The sequence below is a fragment of the Aotus nancymaae genome, unplaced genomic scaffold, assembly GCF_030222135.1.
Source record: "Aotus nancymaae isolate 86718 unplaced genomic scaffold, 86718_ANA_hifiasm-v0.15.2.pri h1tg000048l, whole genome shotgun sequence".
NCBI classification, from domain to species: Eukaryota; Metazoa; Chordata; class Mammalia; order Primates; family Aotidae; genus Aotus; species Aotus nancymaae.
The window spans coordinates 3700351-3727277 of NW_026988462.1; the positions used below are offsets into that span (position 1 = coordinate 3700351).

At 41.9% G+C, this 26927-nt stretch overlaps 1 protein-coding gene across 8 annotated transcripts in view; it reads right to left on the minus strand.

The window, feature by feature from the left end:
• Positions 1–24877, minus strand: part of MBNL2 (muscleblind like splicing regulator 2) — a 173404-nt gene extending 148527 nt beyond the window's left edge. For all 8 annotated transcript variants that reach the window (XM_012458632.2, XM_012458633.2, XM_012458630.2 and 5 more), the window contains exon 1: positions 24649–24877. The gene's annotated coding sequence lies outside the window, so the exon portion shown is untranslated. The remainder of the gene's footprint in view (positions 1–24648) is intronic.
• Between the last annotated feature and the right edge of the window lie 2050 nt (positions 24878–26927).

A 26927-nucleotide genomic window follows, 5' to 3' on the forward strand; every position in this document is an offset into this window, starting at 1 on the left:
ATGGTCTCAATCTCCCGACCTTGTGATCCACCTGTCTCAGCCTCCCAAAGTACTGAGATTGCAGGCGTGAGCCACCACACCCAGCCTAAAGAATTTTTATATAAGCAACACCACTGCCTCAATAACCATGATACTTTACATTGGAATATTCTAATGCTCCAAGTTATATCGTTAACTTCAATCAATAAACAAGAGAAACAGGTATGAGAGAAATGAAGCCATCCCTAAGAGCACAAAGAAGATCTATGTCAGAGTTCATATTTAGCAGTCTCCTGTCCTAGAACTTAGAATTTATCTCTTCTCCTTTCCCACTTTTAAAGGGAATCAAAGGGTAATTCAGAATTTTAAAAATCAGGGTGGCATACCATTTTAAAGGAAAAAAAAATAACCCAGTGCCCTGTTGGTTTTTACGTGACTAACATAAAGCCAAGCTTCAAGTGCTTGTCCTCATAAATATTCTTGAAAATAAAGAAACAAATAAAGCATACTGAGTTTTTAATAAATCAACTTTGCAAAGAAACATGCTGGACAATCTCGAAGCTCTCTTCCTGTGTTAGTTAACATTTTTAATACAATTATTTTCTGTAATATTATCACAGCTGGCATTTACAGAGAATTGTATACACTGAGTAAAGTGTTTCTAGCGTGCATTATCTCATTAAATTTCAGAGGTAGACAATACGTACTCAAAGGATTGGTGTCAAGACTGTCAGCCTGCACAATAAGAAAGAATTGCAATTACTAGTTTCATTATTTAGGTTACTCAACACTTTCTTCCCAAGATTACCTTTATCAATCTCACTGTGACCTCATAAGTGATTCAGATTCATGATTGCCTTTGTGCTATTTACAGAACAGCAGTAAGTATATTAAGAAAATCTACTGGCTTGGCGATAAAGCTGACTGTAACCAGCCCCTAAAGCCGATATCCACGTCCTTCAGCAGGAAGGAAAAAGCCCGTCTGGAGGAGCCTGTCTTGCAGTGTGGTTTGGTACAATGCATCTTTTTTTCTTCACAGGGTCAAAAATTCAGCGAGAGAAATTAATAAAATGCCTTTTCAGGGAAGGGAGGAGGGGGATTTTTCTGCCACAAATCCCACTGCCTCCCCTTACTCAAAGATAGAGACTGAGAATTTTAGAAACCGAAGTTTATTCACAGTGGTTAACTAAAAGCAGACTTGCTCTGGATTAGAAGTTCAATTTCCACACTGTATAAAATGTCAGGAAGATATTCAGGTTTCTTACATGCACTGCTGACTTTATTGTATACTTTAACAGTCTTTATCCTCACATAAAAGTTTCCCTTTTCTAGGTTTTAAATAATTTTCTAACATAAAGAGTAGTCATTCACATTTTCTTTTTGAAATAAAAAGGCAAAATGGTTTGCAATAAATGTTTGAAGTTCAGTAGGAATTTACCCACATGTATATAGTGTATGTGTGTGTGTGTGTGTGTGTGTGTGTGTGTGTGTGTGAAATAACAGTAGCCAACAATTATTGATGGCTCTCAAAAATGCTAAAGTTCTTAAATTCTTATTAGTCGATCCAAAAATTTCACTACAAGAGTCCTGTTTAAAAGTTGGGGCAAGTGGTATGCATTTAAACTCTGAATTCCAAATAGAAATTTCGGTCAACTTTGGAGGCTAGTTCCAATTTAAGTTCCACATTGAACAAACATATGGAACTCTCTGAACTTCACTTTTCTTACCTATAAAATGTAGCAATACCATATATCTCTAAGGTAGCTAGGAGCATTAAATAAGGGAGAAAAAATTCTGAAAATAAATCAAAGTGCCTAAAACATTGTAGGTGCTTTAAAGGCACTAGTTCCCTTCCTTTGTCCTACTCATCATCTGTTAACTTCAAAATAATGGAAAATTGTGCTACTGCGTGGACTTGGTTCTGAATTTCAGATTTGTTTCAGTGGAAGGAACCAAGTATTTTCTTTCAAAAACTGCAATAATAATTACAAGCAAAATTTAAATGAAATATTAAAATACCATTTCAATGGACTCAATCCAGTGTAACAGCCCATCCTCCTGCCTAAACATCAAATTCAGGAGAAAGAGTTGTTAAATCATTTTATTTCTCCAACTTAGTAAAAATAAAAATGCATTTTACAAGGCTACATTTAGCAAATTTGATTTTCTTGCTTAAGGTCTAAGTGAATTAAGGTAGTGAAATGGCTACTACACTTGTAGAAAGAACCATTAACTTCAGGATTGTGGTGACATCTAGAAACATTGTTACCAGCAACATGAAAGTTATTATGCTTTCCTAGTGAGAAGACTGGGGATGACTTCTGTGAGAATCCTAACTTTGTAACTATTTGGAATAGCCTATGATATGCCAAGGGTAGCAAATGAATAGTGTCTGTTGTTCCCTTCCCCCCATCCTGTCCATGGCAGATATCACCAAATGATCCCAGTGCTTTTTCCCTGGGACCTTAGACTTGGCACCCAAAAACTTCTCCAAGCAAGTTTTGAGGCAGGCAGCCACCACCAATGGATCAGAATTCCTTTGCGAGTTGAAACCATTTATAGACTAGGCTAAAGTTTACTTTTGAACTATTTATTAACAAAAGGGCAGACAGAATGTGCTTGTTGAAGAAATTAAGTTTTAATTCTAATGGGGATATTTACCCTACTTCTGAGACCAAACTTCTCAGAAGTTTTATTACTATTTATTTTGATAAAAATACCTGTAATCTTACTTATAAATCATTTTTATTTCTTTATTAATAAGAATTTCTTAATGGTTATTATTCAATAAAATACTCTTGGCCAGCTCAAATTGCTATGTGTCATTATAATGAATAAAACTGTACATCTTTATGAATAGTCTATAATTCAAGCTCTTCGGTAATTAGATTAAAATGGAGTTTTATTACATTTCAATTTCATTTTCTATAGTAGTGGATAAATGTTAAGCCCATCCAAATGCAGACCTGGTGTATCTCTCACCCAGATAAGCCCCTGCTTTTATGGGCAGTGTAAAGATGTACCCAGAACTGATTTCTTCAAAACAAGCACCGTGAAACAAATGTCTGATTCTTTCACCAATGTGCACCAGCAGCAAAACAAACAGGCCATTATATTTGTGGCAAAGAATGAGATTACAAAGTCAATGAAGAACAAGGCACATTATCTAGTCGTTGGTCTACATTGTAAAACAAAGGCACAAAAGTGCTGTTCATACATGAAAAAAGTCAAAGTTCCGTGGTTCTCAGTGAAGTTCAGTGGTTAGGGGAATCACACGGACTATAAGTTGACTTGTCTCTCTTTGTTTCCCAATTTCTCTTAGCAGATGACATGCTTTCCTTAGCTTTTCTGATCTTGATCTATTCAGCAGTGTTACTAGACACTGGCCTGGTTTCCTCTCTGCATCCGTTAATTTGTTGCTTTCAAAATTACAGCTCGTGTTTTTTTCAGGACAGCTACGAAAGTCATTATGTTTGAATGCGTGAAAGCTTAAATTCATTGAAAATATTTCACTAGCGGATTTCCTAAAATTTTTATTGTTGGTGTATGATAATATTTGAAATTAAATATGAGTAAAGAATCACATTGGAATTTTACAAGCATTTCTATGACCTAATCCTGTAAACTAGCCTTTAAACTATGCGGAATTTTGAAACCACCATTATTCATTGTTACATGAGATGAATCTGTTTTTTATTTAGTCATTTTTAGCCAGAAGAGAGGGTAAAATACTGTCTGTACTATAATCAAGAACAAGGGTGTGTGGTTTTTTTTCCTTGCCGTTCTGATGCTGTGAAAAACAAAAGTGTAAGGAGAACACAGAAGAGTCCACAGAGAAGTTTCCCTCTGCCCTTTTTTTCTTGCCACTTCTGATGAGTGATGACAAAATAAGATTCATACTGGCGGATAAAATTCTCAGTTGCCCGGCCCTATCTAGGATGAGCAAAATAGTCTTCTTCCTCTGCATCCACATGATGCTATTTGCTGGCAAATTTAACTCTTAATTCATTTGTTGTTTTTTCCCCCCTCCAAGGGTGGGGAGAAAAGAAGAAAAAGGGAAAAGACAAAGAAACTGTTAAATGCTCAATTGCCTATTAGTTTTAGTTTATAGATGCAACTTGATAAGCCTTGGAAGCAACTAATTAGAAGTAGCATGCTAATTAGAAGACTGTGAGACTGAGATGCTTCTCCCGTTTGATTTCTGGCATCTGGGGCAACCTACCAGACCCAGTTCAAATCCCTTGATTGGAAAATCATGACCAGCCCTGTCCCCTGCCCCCAGTACCCCAGACAACCAGTCCTGGCCTCCCTGACCCTGGTGCCCCCTTTCCTTTTATCCTCATCTCCTCGAGGTTGATCTTGTTGCTGCTCTATCTGGCTAGAACAGCAGCCAGGCTACCCAGCCCCCAGAACAGCATCTGACACACACTGGCTACTCACTTAGGGTTTGTTGACTGACTAAATAAATGAGCCCTCCAAGAGCAGTCCACCAGACAATCTAAGAACCTTGATTTTTCATCCTCCAGGGTAAACTGAAAATGCATCTACCTAAACTGCAGTGGAACTTGATTATGTTCAAGGGGCATTGTCTTTTGATCCACTCTCTCTCCCACAGCCACTGTTCATGCCTGCCGCTGGCCACCGCTGCAGACAGTCACTTGGGCGGTGAGGGGTACATGGGAGGGGTTGGTTGGGTTGGTGACACTCTGAGCTCATGCTTGAGCTTTGGGGCTCCAGGCTGACAGAGGGTAAGGAGGAGACGCCTGCACAAGAGCGCATGCGCTCCGCGGAGGGGAGGGGCCGCCGTGTGCGGAGCCCTGCTCAGTCGGCTTTCATTTTCCTTCCACCAGCACCACTTTCAGAGGATGATGTCATTGGACAACGACTCCATAATACATTCCAGTTATAGTAGCATCCCCACAGATCCAAGCTTAACTGTACTCAAACTGTCAATCAAGCAATGTACAGGAGGGAAAAAAAGGGACAAGTAAGTTCTGCTCATTCCAAGCTCTTTTAATGTCTCTTAGGTACCCTCATCCCCCACCTCGAGGACTCCAGGGACCCAAGAAGTTCCTATTCTACTAGGTTAACTGCAACGTATGCTCCTCTTCTAGACCCTACATATCCATGTTCCGCATGGAGCCGAGGACAAGTCTCAGACACCAGGCTGTCCCCCGCAAAATCACAGGTTCAGGCTCAGGATTACATTTGGAGTAGAAGATGGCAGGTAACAGGATTGTTGATGCGTCTATTGTCTAAATGAAGGGCCGGAATGTGAAAACCCCTCTGAGCAGATCCAGGGACCTCATCTCAGTTGGCCTGACCCGTACCAGGGAGCCAACAGGATCCTGGTAGCAAAGCGACCCTGCAAGGCACAGGCTGTGTCTCAGTTGCCTGATGCACCTCAAGGAATAAGGGAGCCTTGGGTATAAAGAGAGCAACATATTTGAGCCAAGTGCCCGCTCCCTCCCCTTTCCTAGATCTAAACACCCTAAAGCACAAAGAAGAACATAGGGAATTGCCTTTTGGGTTCCAAGGACACATTTTGTAACTGACGTTTCTGGAGGTCTAGGAGTGTGTTGGGGGTTGGGCGGCGGTGTTGCTAAAATCATACCCATATCATTGCAGCTAGCCCAGGGTGGAGGGATACACCTTCTCCGAGTTGTGGTACACGGGCCTAGGCTTTCCGTGTTGCTTCAGAAGGCATCGGAAGTGTCCTCAATCAGGCAATTTCCTCTCAGAGGAACCCCGTGTGTGCACACAATAAGAGCTCATTTCCTCCTATTGGCTTTTGTTTGAGCGGTTTCCTTTGATACGGGATGTATGCCATCTCCCGCACAGTTATCTCAATTCAGGCATCCTTCTAAGCTCAACACAAGGTCCACTCCAATTGGAGTCAGACCCAACTAGCCTAACTCTGATGGGCCCTCCCTCCCACCTTAGATGAAGCAGCAAGTATCCAGGGCCCAAGTCCAATGGGGTTGGTCTCAGGGTTCTCCGATGGCTTTTGGGGTGCATGCCTGTGTTGCACACGTGTGTGTGTGTGCGCAATGTTTATGCATCTGTGTGTCTACTGCTCAATTCCATTGCTGGCTACGAGTCATTTTTGTTTTACTCCCTTACGAAGCATCAGGGTACTAGCTCACAGTTGGATTTTCATCAGTGCTCTGAATGAAAGGACTAGGCCTTTTGAAAACAATTCACAGTGAATTTGAAGATTTGTAGATACACTCTGATTTGGAAAAAATCGAAAACCTTTCTCAACTGAAAGCTGAAATGGAGACTTAGATTTCAGAGTAGCATACATTTTTCTTTGCACTCCCTCCTCTGTTTTGATTTTTTTTTTTTCACTTTTCTGTTCTTATTTCTCCCTGTGTGCTGATCAAATGGACTCCGTACCGCACTTCTTTCCTCTTGGTTGTGTGTGACCCAAATCTTATGACCCAGAGCTCCAGCAAACACCTAACTTGTGAAAGTATCTCTGCTGCTGATGGGTTCTCAGTGGGAAAGAAAAAGAACATGTGATATTGAGTCTTCCAACACAGGCAACCGGGTCAGCACATCCAGGAAGGAAGGGGACTTTGCTTCCAGGAAACACCTTGAACCAATCGTTACATATTCATGCTCTAAGCAACAAAAAGGGTAACCTTTCCTGAGGGACCAGAGGGCTAGAATGGAATAGCAGATATAATGAGAGCGTTTCTTGGACCCAGAGAAAATTCATTCATTCATTCAGTCAGTCATTCATTTCCAAAAGTTTTAAGCTCAGGAGTTTGGCCCCTATGTGAGCCAGTTACCATCTGCTTGAACAACCTAAAAACAGCCCTAGTGAGGACAGAAGCAATTTTATCTGTGCCAAAACAGCTCAAGGCATGGCCTATTACGGAGCTCGCTCAAGTGCTTCATTTTCACACATGCACTACATGAAACTTTCCAAATGTAGCCCAGCCCTCCTGTTTTCAAAAGCAGCTACATTTCAATCATCCTAGAAATACTATGATTCCTTTAGTCTGGGGTAGCGTGCTCCAGTGTTTCACCATCTCTTTGAAATGTAAACATTCCCAAAAGTCTTTTGTAGAATATAAAGCCTTCTTGCATTTTGCTAAAAGAACAATGGGATCTTTGTGAGGGATAGCTAGCCTTTAATAATTTGCAGAAATAGTCATGTCAAAGCCCTGCTCTTTCTAGAACTGCTTAGAGGGTCTATTGCATTTGTTGGTGGTTATTCTCTAATAGCTTTATGACCACCTCAGAGAACTATATCTTATTCGTTATATATTTAGTGTGTATTTTGTGCAGCATAGGAAGTATTTTCTTGTGTAATTAAGTTACATGGGGTGATCTCATTTAATCCTCAGCATCACCCAAAGAAGTTGGAATTATTACCCCCATTTTAAAGATGAGAAAATTGAGATTCAAATCGATGTCAAAATCTGCCTGAAGTTGCGCATCTAGTCTGTGGCAGAGCCAGGATTGGGGTGCAGGATTTGAATGGTCTCTTAACCTCTGTGCCAGGAGATCTGTGAATAATCTGTGTCAACGTCACTGTGTATTCTAGCAATAAATGTGGGTTCCTAGGCCCCACCTCAGACTTCCCAAGTCCAAATCATGGGAGCTGGGGCCTAGGATTGAGAAGTCTGGGGTGGAGCCCAGGAATCTGTCCTTCTAACAAGCTTCCCAAGAGTACGTGTAGCTAACAAAACCAACGTTTGAAGTAACTTGGGAGAGCTTTTGAAATGGGTATGGAAAGAAAATACAACTTCTACTCCTGGGTTGGAGTTGGGTGGAGAAGTGAATAGAGTCCAGAAATACAGCCTTGTCCCAGTGGCTACAAATCTTATTCTGGCCTCTACTGTGGATGTGCTTGTCTTTTATTACGTTTTCGAGTAGCCCTCAAGGGCGAAGAAATAGGTCAATCCATTTTGTCAGATGTGCTGTACATTTTGTGCAGCCAAACATAACCAGAAGAATCTATCCTACAGCACTCAAGCAACTCAAACTTATTTGAAGAGTTAGGGCACTCCAGAGAACTCCTAGTTCATGATTCTCACACTTAGTCTCTCTCTCTGTCCCCAGCCTTCATCAGCCAAACTTATTCTTTGAAGTTTAAATGAGAAAAGATCCCTGGTTGAAGGGGATTGGAGCTTAGCTGGCCTCTCTTCAGCACTAAAGCACAACTTCATAGAGATGCATACACTCCCAGGGGAAAAACACATTCGTTTTTTTATCACCATATAAACTTCTGGGTACATTTGTATAGATGGTGGACTATGGATTTCTGTATGACTCATAGTTAATAATTATCTAGAGAAATGCCTGGCTCAACACTAAAACACTTCAGCCATTCACAAGCATTCCACAAACATTTATTGAGCATCTATTACTTATCAGACATTGGCTCAAGTTTAAAATGCATGGGAATTACTATAATAAGGAGACATTAAAAATATTCCAGTTGAGATATCTATATTGGCAGGTTGTTAGTTAGGAGAAGAGTTATCTAGGCACATGAATTAGCCTTTGTTGATACCCTGTAGTATGAAGGGAAAAGCTTAGGAAAATAATAAACTAACAATAGTACAACAAACAACATTTGCATAGCACTTGGGAAAGAAGCAGTCGCTGTATTGCTGTTACGCCTGTAGCGATACAGGGATCGTCTTTGATGAGCAGTGGGGCTGGATATAGCATCCTGACTCCTCCCCGCTCTAGTTATTTTGAGTAGAGCAGAATTCATTTCAAGGCAAAGGCCTCTGGGAGCCTCCTTGGAGAAGCCTTTAGACCTCACCTCGCCATCTTCCTTCACATTTATCTGATGTTTTTCACCTTTTCTGATACAGCAGAATCATACTTACGCCTACGAATTTTCAAAAACCATTTTTTCCCCAGTGGCCTCAGCTCATGAATCCCCAGCAGGCGGCCTCCATCAACCAAAAGCTGCCCAGGCATCACCAGCCAGCCCAGCACACTTTGCCTTCACATCTTAAGTCCCTTACCTTATCCCTGCCTCTTCTCTGCTCACAGCCATCTCCCCATTGGCTGTGCTACTTTCTCCCACTCCCTCCCTAGTCGTTTTCACTTTCTACTCCCCTGGTGCCTTGCAGCTCAGCAGCCCACCTCCCACTCTTCCAAAAAGGGCTTTCCCAAAGGTCAGAGGTGTTGTCTTGGCTTCTGCACCTCATGGGACTGGGCCCGGTCTTCATCTTCATTGAACTTTCTTTAGGATCTGCCACTACTTCCCATTCTCGTCTGGTTTCAGGAAGCCCTAATCTAGGACACAGTGAATAGCATGGTCCTTTGTCACAGATCCGAAGGCACTGCGACAGGTCATGAGGCCCATATACCTGCTCCAAAGTGCCCTCACCTCGGATGAAATGATCTTCACTTCGGATTTTTGTGCCAGTGGAAGTGTCCCAAGAAATCCCCTTAAATGTAAAGTTTCCCCAAGCCTGTGTCATCTCCCACTTTCTAGATTATGCTTGTTTTCTTTGCTATCTCAATTCCTCTATGATTTCAAATATCAGTCTACTGTGGATGAATTCCAAATACACACTGGGCTCCGCATGCTACAGCAGCCTAGACCCATACTTCTCAGAGGACACTCCGACTCCAAACTCCCAATGACCAGAGCCAATTTTGTTGTCTTTCCCCATCCTCCTGTGTGTTTATGCCATTGGCATCACTGATTTTTCTGTTTTCTAAGCTGAGCGTGTCCAGGTCGGCTTTGACTTGCTCCCCTTCCCTTGGCCCCAATAAATCCTGCCCATGTTCTTCATAAGTTGCTCCTGGCCTCAGCACAGCACCTCATTCTCATTGCTGCTAGCCCAGCTTATGCCTTCATCACCTGTCTGAGTGTCTGTAATTCTCAGCTCTAAACTCTGCTCACAGAATTATCTCTCTAAAGCATTGTCTGACCCCTTATTACCTGCTCAAAAATATTTGGTGGCTATCTGCTGCATTCTGAATAAAGTTTGAAATTCATAGGGTGGCATTCAAGGTCATTCACAATTTAGTCCATGCCAAGTACTCTCTAGACTGTACTCTGTGCTCCAGAAAAACCTGCATGGGTGCTTTTCAGGTGCACACAATATGATTTTATCTACCCTCCAAGGACATGTCAGATGTTGTCTCCTCCAGGAAGCCTTCCCTGACTGCCTCACTTGGATGGCAGTAATCTCACAGGTACCTTATACCTCCCTTGTGGCATAATACCTTCACCATGGTGGTTTCTTTACACATCTTACCTGTCACAGCAGAGTATAAATTCCATGTGGGGAAAGAAAGTGGAGACAACTTAAGAAATAATTTTCTCCTCATCCAGTTTCTTTCATGCATTTTTTTTTCCCTGCAAACTTTTCTATAGTCAATGAGAGCTTCATTAAGGACAACACATTTGCCCTGGCAGAGCAGGTCCTTAAATCAACAAGGCCATCAGGCTCTTCCCACTGGCAAAGGACCCCTCACTGTACACAAGGCAGTTCTGGTCCACTGTTTTACCAAATCTTCACAAAAATCCTGAGAAGTGGGCGTGGGAAACCAAAGCTCCAGTCGATTCGGTAACTTGTGCTTCCTGCAGGACCCCAGGATTGAAATCTGTGTTGATGACCCACAGCTTTGGATTTGGCCATCCTTAGCCATCCTTATTTATTTTTTGAGATTTGCGACTCCTCAACTTCAACAGACCAACAGGTGACTAGGGCTACATAGCAAGAAAAGGGCAAAGCGCTTTGTCATCTGCTGTCCCCACACTCTTCCTTCCTTCCACACGTCTCGATTGCCAAGTCAAAAAAAAAGTCCATTAAGCAAAGCTTTCATGCATTTTAATAAAAAGAGGGAGAAACAAGATTTTTTTCTTAACTGCATGAGCTAGAAAAAAAATAAAATAAGCAAGAAGTTTTTTTATACATAATTGCAAAGTAACTGTTATTATTACTGTCACTATCATTATTATTTAACACTGATGATTTTCTTTTCAAGTTTCTAATTTGAAGCATTAACTTCCGTCTGGCCCAGGGTAGAATGATAAGCTGGCTGTCATGACCTTTTATCATTCTGATTATAGGTGGGAACAGAGACCACTGCTGGAAGCCCAGAAGGTTCCAGAAGAAAGAAATGAATAAAAAGTGGAGGTCCAAGTAGGACTAGAATAAGAATATAGAACTACCTTCCCACGGGCTTTCTCTTTATCTTATGGTACACAGCACAAGGTAGCCAGCTACATTTAAAAAACTTTTTATTAAAGACAAAAAAAAAAAAAAAGACCACATATTCTGCGTCCAGCCCACTGGATTTTCACAAAGTAAACACATCTGTGCATCTCACACCAAGATGAAGAAATAAAATATTAGCAGAGCCCAGGAGCACCCCCTCCATCCTTTTGGACGCCACCCCATCCCCAAGGGGAAGCACTCCCCCAGGACTAGCTAGCTGGCTGTATGTTAAAGTAACCCCTTCTTTCTGGCCAGGGCAGGCTGTGTTCTTCTGAGAGAAACCTTTCCTGGCAGCAACTGTCATTTCAAAGCAGGGGGAAAATAAAGTGTGTGTGAGGGAGTAATTTTGTGTGTAGGAGAAAAGTGTTTCTAATTTTCAGTCCTGAAAATGTGAGAGGAAGAAGGAATACGTGAAAGAAAGAGGGATAAGTCGGTAAATGCAGTCCTCACTCTGCCTCCACCATTAGGAGCTGGAAGGCTTCCAGCCACATGCCATTTTGAGCAAGAAGACAAATACAACCGCCCTTCTCCACCCTCCCCAGCCTCGACCAGGGCAGGTCAGCTTCAGCGCCCATCACCTTCACATTTGCGGATAGGCGGACAGTTATTATCTAATGGCAACATGTTCACTAGAAGGCTGATAGTGTATTGAACATATGGTTTTGATTTTTTTTTTTTTCTGTTTTTAACCAGGGAGCAAGATGGGGAGCGTCAGAAACCTAACTCCAGTATTTGCTGGGTTCTCCCAAACTGTAACGGGAACCTTGCTCCCAAGCCGATGCCCCTCGTGCCTCTGCAGCTCTGGGGCCCAGCGGGGAAGAAGCCACAGAGGGTTCAGACAACAGCACTGACTGATCCCAGAGCGGGACTTCATTCTGTTGACCTGACAAAGCACACAGGCCGTGCTGGCATTTTTTTCCCTCCACCTTCTACGCTAATTTATCAAACTGGGAGGAAGAGATCAGAACATCAAATAAAAATCCACAGCCGCAGAGCAATTAACTCAAGACCCAACATGTACCTGGATAAGGGGACTCACAAGAATTCCGGTATCTACAAGGTTTTAAACGGCAATGTTCTCTAACTTTGTGTCTTGGGTTATTGGTCGTGTTTCCAAAAATAATCACTCCTCTCAGTTACATTTTCTGATCAATTATTTAACAAGGTCTGGGTTATACAACACACATTTCACCCTGAGGGGGGAAAACTCATGCTTTTGAGTGGTCAGCTAGAAAGCTGGCAGTTTTTATTAAAAAGGCAAATTTTTAGCCTGGCAAAACGTGCTGGGTTTATAGGGCATTCATAAAACTAATACTAGTACAGAAGAAAAAAAAAAGTCAGAGTTTGTGATAGACTAGGGGCCTGGGGATCTCTAGGTTAAATATCAACTCAAGTCTGAAAGCTTCAGATCAAGCTCTGGGCTTTCTCTAGATGAAAACGTGACCACCTCGTAGAGAAGTGGTTCAACATCCCTTGTCACCCTTCCTTTGTTTGCTCTGCGTGCCCCTAAGTAGGCCTGGGTGGAACTGAAGGAGAAAATCCTTCCTGGTTTCTCCTTCTCCAAGGAAGGAGGGCAGGTTAGTGCAGCCTGCTGCTGACTGGAGCTGGGATTAATTAGTTCCTCCAGTGACCTTGGCACCTACTGATGGCGGAGTGTGTCTCTAAGCTGCTGAGAGCCGGAGAGGAACTCAGGAGGACTGAGTGCTACTGCTAAAATGATCATTGAGCCAAAAAACACAGAGGATGAAAGAAAAGCAAAAACGTATACCTTATCTCTAAACACTGCCTGAGAGTGTTATTCAAATGGTTGATATGAAGATATACCTCAATCTATCTATCTATCTCTGCATGAATGTTTATTTAAATCGCAATCAATCTATCTGTCTATTATTGTCCTTGTGGGCAATTTTGCAAGCCAGTGTCCCGTACATTGCCAGGGATTTCCGGAGCTGGCTGTTACCTGTGGTTGGGACTGAAAACAATTTGAAAGCATCCCATCCTGCAGTTGTGGAAGGTCATCTGTCCCATCACACTCTACCTTCATCCATTCACTTTCTCCCTGCTGTGCTCAGGCCTGAACAGAGCTGAGAGAAGCTGAAGAACCCCACCTCTTTCTCTTATCATAGGTGGTTCAAGGTTCAATGTGAGTCAACAAAGGGTCGTCAAGGCCAGAGCAGCTCAGTGTCTGTGGTTGCATAAACAAAGGTATTCTATCCCGAATTAGGGAGGTGTCATACTGGTCCTATCAGAGGAATTTTAAAATCTTCAAATATGTGAAGGGGCTTGCCTCCTAAAGACACACTTGATTGCTTAGGGTTACTCCAAAGGCCTGAACAAGGGTGAAGAGTGCAGGTTACACGGTCCGATTTCATCTCAGCACGAGGAAGAATTTTCTAACCAAATGTTATGGCTTGTATGCACTATGGGGTCGCGATTGTCTGGTCAATAAAGGAAGATACACAATAGCTGGAAACAGCTTGTCAGGGCTGGGGAAGAGGGTAGGCAGGAATTGTGCTAGATAATCCCTTGGATGCCTTCCCACTTGGGATTTCCTTCTAATTTCCACCTTATATTTGTGTTTTTTGTCAGTTGGGTAGATCTCCGAGGAGTGGCGTGGTAGGGCTGTCAGAATCCTGTGTTTTTCCATTGACTGATGTGTCTTCCCACGTGAATCACCATTCTGGTACCTGAGTACCCGGGAGAACAAAGACAGGGTTGGAGTAGCACACATTTCGGGAAGTAAGTAGTTAAAAGGACCAAAGCGCTCTGCTGGTCCCAGCAGCCCCAGAGGCAGCCAGTCCCTTTGATCCTGCCTCTTAATTGCAGCCTACTTGCACCAGGGAACTTTAAAGAAAAGAAACAGGGAAACTCAAGAGATAGGGCTTGTTTTGTTTCCTTAGGGGATGGTCTTTGTGGTGGCTGCCAGGAAGCTGATACTTTAGGCTTCAAATGATTGGTTTCCTAAAGGGGGAAAATAAATAGTCCCTTCCACCAGTTAAGAGTCAGGTGTGACTAGAACCCCAGAAATACGAGGTGTCTGTGTGTGCCATTTAGTAGGGGTGCTGGGTACAGACTTGGAAGAGAGAACAGGACATGAGAAAGGAGACCATGGGTTAGCACAGGAGCAGGCAGAGCACTACAAAAACAGAGCCCGAGGCGAGAGCATCAACAAAATCAATAAATAAAACGGCACTGCGCAGAAAGGGAAGTCAAAGAAGAAAAGGGATCCCTAAGAATTCTCATAGAGGGCAACAAAGTCACAATAGCACAGAACATTTCACTTTGGAATAGGTCTCACAGTTGATAATGAGCTTTTACCTATGGTATCTATTTAAGGTGTCTAAAAGTTGAGATCCATCAAGTTGTTTAAGTTTATTCAATGTATGTGCGTGTGTGTGTGTGCACGCACGCACACACACACACACACACAGAGTCAAGAGTAAGAAAAAGACCAACAAATAATCACAGAAAATAGTGGAGATGATACCCTAGCTATCCTTGGCACTATACCAAGTCCCTTTGTGAGGAGGGACTCCTGGCTAAAACTGAACTCATGCCCGCACAGTATGGCAGTAATTGCTTGTTTATGTTCTACTTAGCTATTTAGTGAGTTCCACCAACAGCACTTACAACTGTCAGGGAAGTTTTTCTGAAGCAAACCCTTTTTGCTGCCACCCCCGATTAAGTGCTGGTGGACAAGGGCTGCGTGTTTCCATCCTACCAACTTGAGTTTGGCCCCTTATTCTATGACCTTGGCAAGTAACTTGGTCTCTCTAAGCTTCATTTTCTTCATGAAAAGGTTTCACTGAGTTGATATACATAAATTTCTCAGCAGAGGGCTTTTCATATAGTAAGTGCTCAATAAATTCAATAAATGTTAGTTCTGTTTCACTCCTAAAAGGTTATTGGTAAATTAAAAATGAATAAAAATATCAGCCATCTGTGTGTGGACTAAATGAGCATCTGGGTAGGGAAGACTTCCTCTAAATCAGTTTAGCTTGACTCCTGGTTTAAGGAAAGAGGGGGCCACATGTGGGACACACAGGAAAACGAGGCATCTGAAAAGAGGGAGGACAGACAGGGGCACGAGATGTAAGACCTATAACAAGGTATGAAACTACAATCAGGCCTGGACATTCCACTTAAACCACTTCATTAGACAGCTGTCCCTCCTCATAATGTCTTCATTTCTATTACAAGACTTTAAAACTAGCATTTTTAAACAAATGCAATGCTAATGGCATATAACCCTTCCTCTCTATCCTTCATATTCTTTGGAGAGAAGGAGGAGAAAATGGCATTATTTACATCTTAGGGAATGATCGAGTGTGTCAGAGCTCCTGAACCTAATTCACCAAGGGTGTGAGGACTCAAGTAGGCACAGCAGACTTCCAGGCTCCAGTTCTGACCACCATCTAGAAGAAAAGGAATCTAAGGCTGATTTATAATGCATATATTCCTTAGGATAAAAACAACAAACTCTGGAGCAGACAGATAAACAAACACGCCAGCTTTCCCTGAAGGCAGTAACCAAGTCTCTTGGGGAACTTGTGAGAGTCTGTGTCCGCAGAGATGACAGACATCTTGGGAACGGGGAAGTATGCAGAGATGGGCAGTGTGTAGCTACAGAACTGCTTGCAGCTGCTGAAGGCCCTGCCTTCATGCCTTCAGTCCCAGCCTCATTGGTGCAAGGCTGGTGGGATACAGCAGTTCAACCTCAACTTCACCCTGAGGCTGAGCAGCCTGGAAAGGCCCCTGTATGGAAGATGTAGCTCCCAGTCTCCAGACCTACAAAAGATCCTCCAAGTAGCCATCCTGGACCCAGTGATCTACTGCCACTCACATTGTGGCAGTGATTTGCTGCCACTTACAAAGCAGACATTGTAGTCTGGAGCTTCCTGGAGAAACATCAGCTTCATCACCTGGAGCCTGTTACAGACACAGAATCTTGACCTCACCCCAGCCCTACTGAATCAGCGTCTACATTTTTAATAAGATCCCCAGGTGATTTGCAGGCACATGAGTGTTTGAGAAATGCTTTCTGGTTACTCATGGTAGGTGTCTGGTGTGAGGGCATCAATCCATTTGCATACCTCAAGTACTTTCTCATGAAAGGCTATTTTCTTCAGAGAAGTCCTTATGGCTGGGTTCAATTGAGAACTGCTAGAACCAGAAATAAATGAATTCCCAGGGTCTTTGAGAACAGGATGACCAGTGTCAAGTGATATCTCCAATCACTCTGGAATTACTGTTCTAACTAGTAACATACCCAACATATATACCTTTTGAGAGACAGATGCAGAAGTATTGATAATTATTGGTTGTAAATACTCTCTCTCTGCTGATTAGTGAAGATCAACTTTTAAAAAGTCAACTGTGTGTAGGAGAAATACAGCTATGAAGCTTCCCTTAACTATCCAGTATTCTGTGGCTCTAAACAAGACTCTGAACCAGTATTTGCCTCCAAAAGGACCACAGTCAGAAACTCTTGACAGAGAGGGAAAACCATGTGCAGGAGAATAGTACAACCCAGGAGACTACACTGTTTTCTCATGGAATCCTGGAGACTAGGCTATGGTGCTTAATAGTATTGGCCATTCATTTTTTTAAAATGATTTTTCTCCTTTGTGGGTATTTTTCTGATTCTTCGCTAGCTCTTATTCTCTTTCGGGCCCTTGCTGTGTTCCCCAAGACTCATCTTGGTTATTGCTTATCTCTGCTCATGCTGCCTTCTTTTACGAGGTGTGAGCACCAATGGCTTCAACTGTGGCTTCAACACAGGTGTGTTTCGAGCTTATATTTGTGGCCTGTTGTCCAGGCTATTCTCCATTCCCACACCGTCAAATGTTTATGAGACACTTCCACTTGGATGTTCCATCACTAGCTAAAAACACCATTCTCAAGTCTAAAAGCTCATCATCGCCCACCCTCCTTCAACCCTATGCCCATTTATTGGTCCTTTCTTCAGCCCACTCCCATTTCTATCAGGATAGCATTGATATTACTGCTCCTAGACATTCTAATGTCAGTTTGGCTCTTCTAAACTCTCACTAACTTCTATTATTTTTCCTTCAAACTGCCTTTTGGATTTACCCTTCCTCCTCCATTTCTCATGCCAACCCTTTTCCACTTTGTGCCTGGAATATGACAAAAGTTTTCTGGCCGGTGACATCACTAGTTACAAATGTTCTGACCTCTACCCCTGTCTTACAAGTCCCAACTGAATCTTTATAAAGTATGTCATAGGTAATGAAAGTAAACTCCTCCACAGAGCACTCCAGCTCATTCATATCCTGACTCCACCCTATCCAACTAACTTTATTCCCCATTGCTCCCTAACACCTCATCCCCATCTCCAAGGTCAAGGTTCCTCCCGGGCCCCTACACCACATCATGCTGTTCGTCCTTCCTGAGATTTTGACGACTGGCCTCTCCAAACATTTTTGATCATACATTCTTACCAGAAATTTTTTCGGATCAGAAACAACTATGAAGGATGGTTATTTTATAAATATTACACTTGCATAACAATACTAATATGTTATACACATTACCAAACATCCATGAAAACTGACATTTTTAAAGAATAAGCTAAATAATATATAAGATGTAAGTTCATGTATTTTTTTGCCAAGTGAATAATCTCGCCCTCGGCCTGGGGTATAGACATACCACATTAGAGACATGGATCCAGACAAAATACATCCATTCAGAGCCGGAGGAGGCAGCTCTTCCTTCCGGAAGCATCTTATCTCTCACTCCTACCCAAACCGAGCTCCACTTTCCTGAACTCTCAGAACATTTAAAATTATATGTAGTAAATCATTTATACAATATATATTTCATCAATACTTTAAGTTTGATTAATTGAAGCTTGCATCTAGGATGCCAGAAATTTATGGATTTTTAGAATAATTCAATATCTTAATTAAAAATATTACTGTCTTCACAAAACTGCTTGGGTTGGGCCTCTACTCAAGTTATGCAACATCCATTACAAGAAAATTCCAAGTCAGACTGAAGTTTAATTTCATTTATCTCATTAACTATCACATGCATGGATTCCCAGAGGTTTGAGGACTACTTTTTCTACTTTTTTGGCTAATGAGACATTTAGCACATTGCTTAACCTTACTCAATTTGAGTTTTTGTTGAATCTGTAAAACAGGGGGCAAAATGTGACCATTAAGAGAGATAATAGGCCGAAAGGGGTGGTTCAGGCCTGTAATCCCAGCACTTTGGGAGGCTGAGGCGGGTGGATCACCTGAGGTCAGGAGTTTGAGACCAGCCTGGCCAACACGGTGAAACCCTGTCTCTACTAAAAATACAAAAATTAGCTGGGTGTGGTGTCACACACCTGTAATCCCAGCTACATCGAAGGCTAAGGCAGGAAATCTCTCGAACCTGGGAGGTGGAGGTTGCAGGGAGCCACTGCACTCCAGCTTTGGCAACAGAGTAAGACTGTCTCAAAAAATAATAATAATAAAATAAAGAGATATAATAAATATAAAAACAAATATATATATACATGTGAGGTGTTACTATCACTAATATACTCAGTTTTTGCATATTATAATGTAAACTATATAAAGTACATCTGAGAGTTTTAAAATAATCTCCTACCTCCACCTTGAGCTTTTTTTCTGCAGATGAATTATTTTTATGTTCTCTGTTTTATTTGTTCAGCTAAAAACCATAATTTCACCTATCTATACAGCTTGGGGGTCTTACGGGCCTGAGTTTAAATATTTGCTCAGCCAAATACTAGCTGTGGGATCATTGCTGTATAACTGAGCCTTTCAGAGCCTCTCTTCTACTGGCAAACTAGGGATAGCATTAACTTTGTGGGGCTCTCCTGCTCTTCTTAGGTTCAAATTATATAAGATATGTGTGTAAAGCAGCCAGTTCCTAACACATATCATTTATTTCCCCCCTTGTAGCAGGCTTAGGAGAACTCAGCAAGATGCTTTTATGGGAAAATTGAATACTTTGAATTTTGGTCTCCTTGTAAACTTTGGCTTTTCCCAGACCTGCAGACCATTCATAATCATGCATGAATTTTCTGTTCTAGAAGCACCTTACTGCTGTGTGACCCTTACTGCTGTGTGACCGGGTTGGGGTGTGGAGCCAGCACAGGGCTTTGTGCCTGAATGTCCAGCAGTCAGAGCTGAGACAGCAAAGCGAATCAACCTCTCTTCCTGTTCTGCCTTGGTATCCAGGCTGCCGATGGTCCCAAAGTCTAGTCTAAATGCACATACTGTCCGTGAAGGCATTTGGGGACACGCATCTATACCCCCAGGGACACTTCTAAGTTTTTCCTGTGCTTCAAAATTCAAGTCAATTAGCCGCTGAAAAAAATCAATAAATCCAAGTTTTAAAAATCCAGTTTATAATGCATCTCCTCCAGCAGCTTTCCCAGCACACCCTGCCAGAGTGCTCTAAGTTTAGACTCCCTTTTTAACTCTCTATTTGAACTGCTAATTGAGATACTGCCTGTGAACGCCCTTTGTAAAGTGTAAGAAACTACACATATGTTAATTCTCCTTGAGTGCTTAACCATCCTTATCTCATTTGTCCATATCTTGTTTCCTTGCTATTGTGGATTACAAACGGCAGCAGCAATTTCAGTGTTCTTGACTCCTCCCTTTTCCCTCTGAGGTCGTGTACCCCCTTGGAGCTCTTCTACAGCAAGCAGCTTGCAGCGAATGCCCATAAACCTTGGACCTGCCCATCTGTCTGCCAAGACCCGTGCCTGAAAAGAGTTCTGTAAACGTGACTACACCCTCAGCCTCCTTTCTCAGCTCTCCCCAAGGCTGCGTTCCTGAACCTCGAAGCTTGTCCGTGCCCAGAGGATACACACTAACTGATGTTAGGTTAAAACAAACAAACAAACCTAAAACTTAGTGTTTAAAAAGTAAATGGATTTTTTTTTTTTAAATTAACTCTGCTTTTAAGAAAAAAGGGGGAAGCGAAATTCTGCAGTCAATAAACAGGTTTCCTTGCTAGAGATGGAGACAGTGAGATAAAGGCATGGGGGCATCCCCCCACACCCTGCAGCTCAGAAATGTGGGCCAGGGGTCTAAGACTTCCTGCTGTTGGCTGGAGTTTACAGATTTCAGATAATATGTCCATTTCCCCCAGGCAATTTGGGGCCAAAACTCAGAGACTCAGAAATTGCTCTCAGTAGCTTTATATTTTGAATTTTTTTGCACCATTCTTATCTATCTATTGCTCATCTGACATCTTTATATGTTATTTAAACAGTATTTATCTGGAGAAATATAACAGAGGTAAAGAAAGTACATACATATAGATATCTAAAACTCAAAACTCCATCTCTTGTTCTCCCCACAATCACCAAAACTGCCCCAAGCCTAAAATTAATCTGTTAACAATGCTAAATTAATATTAGCCAATAAAGTTATGCAAGTTTTTGAAACTTAACAATTTTGCATCATTTGTTTTTGTACACACACACAAAGGCAGGTATTAGGTTACTGAGTTGGGTTTCTCAGCGAATAGCAAAAGCCAGGGGACCTCAGAGGTGTTTAATAAACACTTGTTGACTGATTGATGGAATATACTACCTAGGACAATTCAGACAATGCATTCTTTGTCAAAACACTAAGGTAAATCATTGAGTCCATTTTTATGACCCAGCGTTTCTGTTGTATTGAGAGCAGCAAGCCCAAAACTTACCCATCAGGCTCAGAGCTCGGGTTTACAAAAGAAACCCTTAGGCCTTACCTTTCACACCTGTTTCTACTCTCAGCAGAGGAGGCCAGGACTGGTCTCCATAAACAAACTGCATTTAGAGCCGTGCAGTTGGAGGCCCAGGCCTGATGCAGATCCAGCCACACAGCACCTTTGGCTCCTTACTACGAATATTACCACGGCTGCAACAAATAGTTTGTGCGCATTAAAAAAAAAACAAAAAACAAAAAACTGAGCAGAGTATAAACCTGGAGGAAAAAAAATAGTATATTAACTAATTTACAAAGCCCAGCTAAGTCTTCCTGCCTCATTCTTCCGACAGAAACATAAGCATTAAAATATAAAGCTCTTTGCTCTCCACAGCAGTGAAGATCCATGCCCATCTAGTTCCATCGACCATTCCAGAAAGGATGCCTGGGCCCAGGGCATCTTTACTTCTCTTTGCAGCCATTTCCTGCCTTTCTTTCCTAGCTAGGCCTTTAGCCTGGGTCTTGAGCAGATTTTGTGACCAGGGCGAACCGTCCTTTCTTCTGTTCTGCCATGCCCCAGGGCTCTGTGCTCGTCCGGCCTGACTGTTGACCTACAGCTCTCTCTGGGCTTTCTCACTTGCTGATTTTTATACCCACACCTCCCTACCTTTCTACAAACCGTCTCCTCCCCCTCCGATCTCCATTGCCCACCTGTCCCCTAGAGTTGCCAGGTTTCTCTGCTTGGCATGACCCAGCCAGCTCTGACATGCAGCTGTACCCGAGGATGGTAAGGGCCCCCAAACTCTGATTTCAACAACCAACATGTCCTGTAGTTATGCCACCTTTTTCTGAATCAGAATCCTTCACCCCTTGCAATGTTGCCAACCTACTTCTACGTTCATAATGAGTTTTGTCATTTTGAAAATGTAAACAAATCAGTATGCTTTCCTTTTCATCTTTTTCTTGTTATCAGTAGGAAAGTACAGGAAGAAAGGAAGAGAAAATGCGTGCGAGATTGAACCTACTTCTTCTACTATAAGGAATTCTCTCAAGCTCAACATCTAAATCCTCTTTTCCCAATTCCTGCTTGGAATCTTGAGTACCTGATCTTGAATTTCTATGGCGCTCCCTGAGCGCGGGACTGGCTGGTAGCCATGTGATATTGATTTGTTTTCACCATAGCAACAGCAAATTAAAACAACTAGCAGAGAGAAGGCAGGCTGTTAACCAGTAAAGCTACCTAACCAGTTTATTTCACAAGCATATTTTTCTCCTTCTCTCTTGTATTTTCTCTTATTTACTCCACTTTCACAAATTCAACACAAAAGTCAAAGGAAAAACAGCATTAAATGTTTTGGGCACTACAAAGCCTGTGGCCAGAATGGTGTGCTTTGCAGAGCTTCTAGTATATTAGACTAGATCGATGGAGAAAATGCAAACAACAATGCTTTGATTTCCTTGGAAATTTCATTTGATGACCTAAGAATAAATATCCCTAGAAAATTTACATGAACGCAGAGTATAATGAAGGGTTTTGTGTATATGAGTATGTATCTTAATACCCTAAGGCATTTGCCAAGAGTTTCTTAATACCGAGGTTTTATCCCTTTGTACTTTAAATAGCTCAGTGTGCCAAGAGACAAACAACTTTCTCTCTCTCTTTTTTTTCTGTTTGTAAAAGGTCAAGGTCTCAAAATGCGAAATGATGAGGGAAAGTGCAGCAAGTATGATTCAATTCTATTAAGAGAGAGAAAAATTAAGGTAGGCACTTGCTCAAAACTACGTGAGTAGTCAGAGGAGACACGAACTAGCTTTAGGAACTCCCAAGAACTCCAATGTGCTCTAATCAAAATATTTTTAAAAGGCTCCTTCATAAACGTTACCGTTCCCCCTGATCTCTGTGACCAAGGTTGCCACCTGTGACATGGATTCGCAGGCTGCTGTATTGTACTTTCCCTGCTTGGGGCCATCTGCGCTAGGACATGATGATTTTTCTATGAAAGCAGTTGTTCCCACCATCACAACCAGCCTTGAACTTGGTGGCACAACCTGGATCCTAAAGAGTGGCTCTGGGGCAACTGGGAATAGGGCCCTGAGGACCATCCGCCCAGGTGGCAGTGCTGGGCTGCACCAAGGGAGAGTCAGGCCAGAAAAAAAGCTGTGCCCTGCTCCCTGCTGCTTTTTGCCAGCCCAGCCAAAAGCCCTGCAGAAAACCTGTGCTGTCCAGCCCGACAGGAGGCAGGTACGAGAAGGTGCCCTATTTATGACGGACACTGGTTTACGGTTTACAACAGACAGGCGAAAATATGAAGACATAACTTAAGTCCTGCCAACAGGGAGTTAGAATGTTCCTGGCCAGGACATAAAGAAATATTCCTCTCCACAAGCTCGAATAAAAGAACACACAGCAGAAATAGTTGGGGGATGACGTCAGAAGTTCTGGGCTAGTGTCCTGCACTTCTCCTTGAAAGTAAAAACAGTGGGTCTAGAAGAATCTACGTGGCATTGCCCTTATTTAAATGAGTAGTTCTACTGCTCCTTGCAAAACAAGTAGGATAGCTGAAGAAACTTCCTCTTAAAGATTACAAGAACGTTCCCCCCTGCCTTTTTTTTTAAAAAAAAAAAAAACCTTATTGTCCCCAAAACACACACATTACCCAATTAACAAATAGCTTTCCACTTAACCTTTGTCTTTTAAAGGGACAGTAATGTCTCTTGAACATTCAAGGTGGTGGTGGTTAGGCAAGTCGGATTTTTTTTCTTCGCTTCAGTGCTTGCTAACTATTCTAAAAATGTTACACATTTATTGTAAACACATGCTTCCGAGGCCTAACAAAAAAGCACAGTTTCCTCATGCCTGGCAGAAATTTAAAACGGAAAAGGGCAGAAAGAATTCTTTAGCAAATATATCCTTTCCTTCTCCTGGGCCAAGTGTGTTAAAAATAAATCTTCTCCATCATTTCTCACTGCTGCTTCTCAGCGAGAAAGTTGATATGGTTCTGCATAGTGAAAACACAGCTTTAAAAGCTAGCCTGCCCTCATTAAATTATTCTGCTGGCTGTGTGTTCTCATTAAAAATGCATAAAGATCAGATAATTGCAGTAAGCATTATTAACCCAGCTTTACTTTTGAATATAATGGTTCCACTTTTAAGCTGGAAACAAAGGCTCAGACATGCCAGGAAAAGAAACGTAAACATTGAACTACAGTATCGAAAACTTGCCAGAAAGCTACCTCTTGCTAGGTTGTTAAAAATGTGCTTTTGAAACTCAATTAAAGCTGTAGTCTTGTAGAGCTAGGTAGGTCTCTAATTTTTAATAAACAGACACATACGTTTGGCCAAACAGTCAATCGATGAGTACCATGATTTTTTTTTTTAAATCCTTAATTGCAACTCTGTTTTCAAATAATAGGATCCATGTAAACTTTATCTATTTGGGAACTAGCTACGGCAATATGACAATTTTTTTAGAGCAAGAAAATAAGACTGCTCCGAAGAATTCAAATGGTTTTTAAAAAAATAATAAATGAATCGATTCTTTGAATAAAAACTCGATTTGGTGCCTCACCCCAAACAGGCGGCATAGATTCAAGCTTTGCCATTTCTTTTTCTCAAATCAAAATGTTACGTAAAACTCCAGGGTCCCCCGCAAGTATTCCATTTGAATTAGTGGAATCCAGTTTCCCTGGCTCCCCTAAGCAGCACACATGGAATGCAGCATACTGCAGCAAACTCTTTAAACATTCAAAAAAGGGGGGGGGGGCGATTCTCCTACCTTGTTTAGCTCTGCCTGTCCTTCCCATTTACAGTAACCCCAGGAACATCTGGCAGAACCAAGTGGCCGAGGCTTCTCCACCGCATCATGAGGAAGAAACTTCCATGTAAATAGTTCTCATTCCCTGTTTATTGTACTCTGAAAGCCGTCTGCCGTATCTGGAAAATTTTACCTTCAGATGATGAAGCAAAGACAGTCTAAACTCTGTTGCTGTAAGCTGCAGCCCTTCCTTCCGACAAATCCCTCCCAGCCGGGGCCAGCCAATCCCCAGCCAGCTCGTCAGCCCTACTCGTCTGAAACTGGCCCTAATAGGATGACTGACACAGTAACACAGCACTTGCAGTGTGTAAAAACAGTGCATCCATACTGATGAAAGAGGAATTTCCCTCTCAGAAGAAAGCAATCATAGCACCAAGACAAAGTGGCACATAATTGGCAGAGCAGAGAGAGGGGTAGCTCAAGAAAACACCCTTTAAGACAGCCAGCTCGAAGCCAGGAGCTGCACCGTGAACACTTTGAAAAATGTGAAACTCCGCAGATTCCAAAGAAATCCAGGTTGTGCATGAAACAAGTCCTTAGACTATCTAACAAAGCGTATGTATATGTTTTTTAAAGGAAAAATAATTCAACGTCTGCCACGGCAATTAATACCTTACAAAACATTTACGTGTGATTTCCATTATTGAGGAAGAATGTGCTAACCCAAGTGCCTATCCAAAATCAAAACATGCTTATAGCTCTGGCACACGCAGGTTTCCTGTATCACATCTGTTATTGCAGTGGTTAATTACTGTGGCCCATTTATCTTTCGTCTAAGTTTTCAGACCACTCGGGACGTCAATTAGCGAATGCTGGACAATAAAATTGATATCTATACACTACCATTTTCTACTCTTGGCAGGCACCCACAAGACGATTAGGTGTGCCTTAACCATCTTAGATGCCATTTGATAAACACTGTGCATTGGCTCACATTGCCATTAATGAAGCAAGGATTATAGGAAGATGTTTACTGTTGAATACATGTGGCACGTGATCCAAGGGCCCCGGTGAAGTGCCATTCCACAAAAGACGTTCTAGGAGGTGCTGGAGTTTCCTGAGATAAGGCAGAAAAAGAGAAAGGTTAGGAAGGGTTATTTATTTTTTTCCCAGTCAACAGCATTTCTGCATGCTTTGAAAACAAAAACACAAAAACATATGGTATTTAGCAAACACAATAAGCATACATTTTTCTTCCCCTAAATATAACATTTTGAGAAAAAAATAAAAGTATGATGATTACATGACTAGACCAAGGCAGAACAAAGCCCCTATTCATCTGAAAGGTTGAACCCAAGGCACTATTTTTTATAAGCAACTGTTCAGCGCATCTGTAATGAAGTAACAGAATGAAATGGAATGCTTTCCTTTTATTTTGCCATTGGATCTTAAAAACATAATGTTTCATATAATTTCGAGGCTACTTTCTTCAAGAACTACCATGCTTTATTCCCTTCCGTTTTTATACTTCTATTCGTTATCCTCCCCCTGTAATTCTCTCAAATATCCTAACTTGCAGACTTTCCTCTACTGTACTATTTCTGGAAATTTAAATTAGCTCTGTGGTCTAACAGGTAAAAACAATTTTTAATTATTAATATACCTAATCTCCTGCATGTAAATGGGTAACCACAGGTTTATGATTCTCCTCTCCCTCATCTCCCTCTGATTCTGTCTTTGAAACTATCATTCCATGAATCTCATTCCTGAAACTTTAGTTATCTTTGACACATTCCCCTATTCTCAGCCGATGAATCTAAGTTCTGCTGATTTTCCCTCCCAGGTAGGCCAGAAATCTGACCTATTACCTGGAAAACACAAATGCTAACAAGACAGTGTCTGGAACTCAGGCCTCCTCATCTTCAAGCTCCTTTGTTGCCAGACAGGTTTTATTAAGTCATGTTAAGTCATGTTCCTTTCCCATTCAAACCTCTCTCTCTCTATAAAATCTGAATTATAGACTTTCAAGGGCCTTCATAATCTGACCTCTCCCTTTCAACTCAACTTTTTCTCCACTGTTTTCCCAAGTGAACTTCCTGATGGAGTTTGCTTCTTTCTGCCTTACTCAATCTTTAGACTTCAGCTCACCTTTCCCTTTACTCTGTCTTGTCTTCTCTGACCACATTACCCTCTCTGATGTTCTCCTGTGAAAGCATTCTGTATTGTTTATTGTACCAGACACTTTGAAACCCTTAACAATGTAGTCTTCTGTAGTTAGCTTACCTGAGTTGATCTTTCCA